The 5387-nt window shown below is 47.0% G+C and overlaps 1 long non-coding RNA gene across 5 annotated transcripts; it reads left to right on the top strand.

Annotated features, from left to right (window-relative positions):
- Nucleotides 1–604: 604 nt before the first annotated feature.
- LOC129632883 (uncharacterized) lies at nt 605–4880 on the top strand. Of its 5 annotated transcripts, none has more exons than XR_008704728.1 (3): nt 605–812; nt 1757–2014; nt 2802–4880. It is a non-coding gene; the product is annotated as an uncharacterized LOC129632883 (long non-coding RNA). The 5 variants fall into 5 exon arrangements; XR_008704727.1 differs by lacking the exon at nt 605–812 and adding an exon at nt 1261–1408; XR_008704729.1 differs by lacking the exon at nt 605–812 and adding an exon at nt 1408–1480.
- Nucleotides 4881–5387: the final 507 nt, after the last annotated feature.

Raw genomic sequence — 5387 nt, 5'->3', positions numbered from 1 at the left:
ATTTGGTTTGTGTTTTTGTTTTGTCTGTTGTTTAGATGAGGTGTTCTGCACAGGATGTTACTGGTGGTTGGGTGAGGCCGGGTCTTGTATTCAAGTGGTTTCCTTTGTGTGAGTTCTCACTATCTGATATTCCCTAGGGTTAATTCTCTGGTAGTCTAGGGTCTTGGAGTCAGTGTTCCCACTCCAAAGGCTCAGGGCTTGATCCCATGTCTGAAGATGACCCAAAGCTGGTGGGGATATCAATTTTGTTGAAGAAAAAACTGAGATTCAAAATGAGCTCAGAGGGGCTCAGAGACTGTTCCAGCCTCTTCATGGCCCGAGTGGAGGGGAGCCATTGCCAAGGGTTCTGCCCTTCAGCACTGGGGAAGAGAGGAGGAGAAGGAACTGGGAAAGGAATGAGGACAAGAGGGGATGGGAGTCACAGCAACTGTGCCGGAGGCCATAGAAGGAGGAGGAGGTGGATGAGCAGGAGGAGGTGGCAGCTTCTGTGGCAGCTGCCCAAAATAAGGATGTTTAGTATTTAGTGGGTACGTACTGGTCCACCTGAACCAATTGCTAAATTGGTGAAAGCTTCCTGTTCTCTGGGTAAATATTTTCCTGAGCACCCTCAGGGTCCCCTTTCCTCCAGCGGAGACATCCCCCCAGAGCACATTCAAGCCCACTTCCCTACATTCTGGCTATAAAGAGGTTCCATCTGGCATTAGGGACCTGCATCTCCCTGACTCCATCACAAGGGCTCACATCCATTTGCTGACAAGTCCTTGCCCAGAGCCCTGACTGTTAACTACTTGGATTATCAGCCCTGCCTTTAGGTAATACCTCCGGCTGGACCATGCAACCCTGCCTATTGAGCAGGGATGTGTTCTATCACACATGGCTTTTTTGGTGTTTGGGTCGATTTTAACTTTTAATTGGAAAAGCTCTTTTATTTTCAGAAGTGTGTACATTTCCATAGCACAGTGCTAACCCTGATCAATCTGGAGAGGATTAGGTAAATTTTTATAACTGAAGGGAAACAGGAAATTTATTTTTAAGTTTTGTGGCTCCAACACATTAATGTGATTTTTTGTTTAAGTATTGAATGCCATTCCAGAGACACATTTAAGTTCTTTATAGTCAGCATCAGATGGCAGTAGAGCTTGAAAAGAAAACAATAAAATATCTATTTGTTCCTTTCAAGCCTGCCTGTTTTCCTTTCCTTCACAAACAGCCATCTAAGTGAGACTGGAAGGCCAACCTTAGAGGAACCTGTTGTTTCTCCTCCAAGAGATTGTTCTGTGTCTAGAGAAGCACGTGTTCTGATTTAATTAGAAACCGGTGGGGCACTGGGCCGGCTGGCTAGCTGTTCTGGCCGCCCTGGAAGCCGGAGGGCTGAGTGGAGGCCAGGGAGTCTGAGCATATCTTTGGGGTAAGAGATTTGGTTACACAAGGGAGGGGAGCTGATGGCTGGTCCGCTCGTTTGGGGAAAACTTTCTGGGTGGTAGGAACTAAGGATAGGGTGTAAGAAACTGATACACTGGGGAGGGGTGAGGTGAGCAGAAGAGGCCAGGCCCTGGCTGCCTGTGTCAGCCTGCGGAGGGCAGCTTTGCCTCTCCCCTGCGTCTCCCCATCTCTCCCAAACGGAGTTCATGGGACTAAATCATGGTGGGGTTCGCCTGGTGCCCATTACCACAGCTCTTCCTCCTCACGACCACCCAGATAAACCCACTTCTCAGGACGCTGGCTAACGGGCTAACTTCTTGGTCGTCCTTTCCAGGTTTTCCTGAGGTGGTGGAATGGAGAGAAAGGCAGACACTTCTTGAATTCCCTTCCTCTGAAGCAGAGGCAGTAGCTTCTGTGTCTTCTCCCTCTACAGCTGGATTCTCCTGCATTTATACCTCCTGCTCCATCGTGTCCTAACCAGAGCTTACAGACCTCTCTTCCCCATGGGATGTGGATCCTGCGATGCCAATGACCAGACCTTCCCTTGTTTGTAGAGCCGGCATCTGGTGCTGTATCTGCACAGATTAATTCAGTAAGTGGAATATATATTCATCAGTTAAAGGCAGGCAAAATCCAGGCTAGATGGGAAAGAGTACTGACATTATTGTGTACATTTGACACAGTGATACTGCTTTCACAGAATCAAAGGGCAGTGAAGGCCTTGAGTGCCTGGGGAATCAGGAGTGTGAGTCACACCAGGAGAAGGAGAGTGGCGCAGGTGGGATCAGTAAGCTTTTAGTCATGGCATGGTTTATGAGCTGGGAAATTGGTTGTCACGTGATGTTGAATAGTCACTCAGATTTATCCACAACCCTCCAATGTTCATCTCAGACATTCTGGCCAAATCAGTGTCCTATTTGTATAATCTACATTCACTTTGCTTCCAGTTTGGATTTCTTGTGTACTCCATTCCCACCCTATTGGAATTAGCTGAACTCATTTGTTGAAGCCTCACAGTGAGCCTAGGGGGTACACCTTGCTGGTATGAACCCTCACAGGGGCTCTGGAAGGTGGGGACCATCCTCACTGTGCATGTGAGGCTCCGGGGCTCAGACTGGTCCTAAGGCAGGATGGCCCTGTGCTTGGAGAGACTCTTTCCAGACTCTGCTGCTTATAGTTATGGGACTTAGGGGGAAGTTACCTAACCACAGTCATTAAAACCAGAACATTTGGAAAGAAATCAATGTTTGTCTTGGCCAACCCATGCTGGGCCAGTGCGTTAGAGCGGCTGTGGTAGTGAGTGACTTGCTCCGTGTCAGATGCACATGTATTTATGAGAACTGTGTGACCTCTATTGTTTCCTTTCTCTGGGACGCGAGGAGAGACGGCTCTAAGTGGCATTCCTTCAGTTGTGCGAGTTCCGGAGTTGGGAAGAACCTGTTCAACTCACAAGCTGGACAGGCCTTTCTCTTGGACCTGAAAGATTTATGACCCAATCATCCAGAAGCCCCACCACAAAAACCTCATTGAGCTGGTTACACGTTATCTTCCGAATATCAGCTCAGATAAAAAGGACCGTCTGGCCCACTGACAACCATCCATTGGCTTCTGCACAGTGTATTATTGTCCAACGCTTCCTCGGGAGCTATAATTAGGTGATGGTGTAAGGAGGCCACGGTGCGCGTTTGAATAGCAACTCTATTTGGGTCATGATGTCACTCACTCACTTGGGTCCCTTCTCATCATATGGCCTTCACCAGAGTGTGGTTGGAATTCAGCACACATGAAATCAGACCTTCACTGAGTTTTTCATGAAGTAATGATAGCCCTTGGGATGAAGAGCCTTTACATACCTGAAATAATTATGACTTAAGAGTTGAAGTTCTGGGACCCCACTTTTTAGCTCTTTAATCTGGACAAGCCTCTTAGAGACTTCCTTTGTTCATCTGCTAATTAGGGTTCATGGTACTAGTAACTTCTATGGGTTATAACATATGGTGTATATATTACTTGCCTTTCCCCCATCATACCCAATCAATGACTACGTCCTGAATGTTCCCCCTCTGAAGTATTAATATCTCTCAACTCTTTCCATGGTTCTCTGTCACCAAGACAGGCCCAGCCACTGTCCACTCTTGGCTTAAATCATTGCATTAGCCTCTTCACTGCACCCACTCTTATGTTCCTCTAATAGACAGGCTGCTTCCACAATCATCTTGTGGGTCAGTCTCCTGGAACACAGCCTCCAGCTTCAAACCTTCCAGTGGTTTGAACTAAGCCATTCTCTGAGGCTAAAGCCCCAATTCCTCATCTTGACTTGTAAGGTAATGCATGGTCTGTCCTTGTCTGTATCGCAAAGCTCAGGTCCTGCCACGCATCTCCCCCACTCCCACCACTGCATCAGCATTCCAGCCAAATCAGCTTATTTTCAGCCACTCAAATACCTCAAGAACTCTCCTCTTTAAAAGCCCTCTGCACTGGTTGTTCCTTCTGCTTAGCACATTCTCTACCCGTTCTCCACCACTTCCCTGCCTTGCCAATTCCAGATGTTCCTTTGAGAACCAGTTTGAAATGTTGCTTCCTCGGGAAATCCTCCTGAGGTGTCCCCCGCCACCTCCACCATTATTATAATCTCCTGATAAACAGGCATGCTCTACTTCCCAGCATATGTCACAACTCCAATTAAATAATTACCTGGAAAGCATTTGTTTAAAGCTTATCTTCCTCTCTGGACTGTTTCTAAAACGTGGTTTCATTTCTAGTACACTATGCGGCACATAACGTTCACTCATAAAACATTGTGGAGGGATGAAACTTGTTATTCCTCTCAGCACTCAATCCTGCCATTTTTTGCAGTTGAATATCCTTGGGTCACCTTTGATAGTTAATCTCCAGCCTCCTCTTGGTTGAGGATAGAAGACTCTGTGTGAAGGAACCCCATCTCTAGGTTTTCCTGGCCACTGAGGGCTGGGTGAAAAGCATGGTAGGAGTCAGAAAAGAGTCACTAGGCTGCTGAATGTTACAGCTAGAAAGACACTTAGGGTTCAGTGAACCCCTTGGCCACATTTTAAAGATGCGGAAACTGAGGCCAAGAGAAATTGAAAGTTATGCTCAAGAGCAGAGCTAAGGAATGGATTCAGTGACCCTAAAATATTCTTTTCTCAGGCATTAACACACACATAGAAAACATATTTATACACAGTTTGTAGAACATTTTCTATTTCATTTCTGTTGCTCTATTGATCTTTATAGCAGCCTTGAGAAGAGAGTAGGGCAATCGTTCATCCTCATACAGACGAGGAAATAAGAACAGGGTGTCTGGTGACTTATGCCCACATCCAAGGTCAACCCAACTTACAAGTGCAAAAGCCTGAGTCCCCGAGCTTCAGGTTCTAGGGTGCATGTTTTTTCCACTACATTGCTCTGCTTCTCTTACAAATAAATACTTGTGTGTGTGCTTAGGTGCTCAGTTGTGTCTGACTCTGCAACCCCATGGACTGTAGCCCACCAGGCTCCTCTGTCAACAGAATTTTCCAGGCAAGAATACTGAAATAGGTTGCCATGCCCTCCTCCAGGGAATCTTCCTGACCCAGGGATTGAACCTGCATCTCTTGCATCTGCTGCATTGGCAGGCAGATTCTTTACCACTAGCCCCCAAACAAATACTTGGACAACTCCATTTCTGGTAAGAAATGCATCAGCCAGAGAGTCTCAAATGGGAGCAGAGAAAAGTTCTGTTTCATTCTCTTCCTTGCTCACTTAGTGGCTGTGCCGTCTGTGACCCAGGCTTCCCTCTGTCAGGTGACACAGGATAAAGTCAGAGGAGGTGATAGGGTGGGGTGTAGGTGTTAAGAAGTCAAGGCTAAGCCCTCACTCTGCTACTCACAGCTGGGGACCCTAACCAGCTCATCAGGAGCCTCTCTGAGCCTTAGGTGTCCAGCTGTAAAACATAGGTACTTGTTGCT

The sequence above is a fragment of the Bubalus kerabau genome, chromosome 18, assembly GCF_029407905.1.
Source record: "Bubalus kerabau isolate K-KA32 ecotype Philippines breed swamp buffalo chromosome 18, PCC_UOA_SB_1v2, whole genome shotgun sequence".
NCBI classification, from domain to species: Eukaryota; Metazoa; Chordata; class Mammalia; order Artiodactyla; family Bovidae; genus Bubalus; species Bubalus kerabau.
Note: the sequence above shows the minus strand (reverse complement) of the source record. Positions and strands in the feature narration are given on the sequence as shown.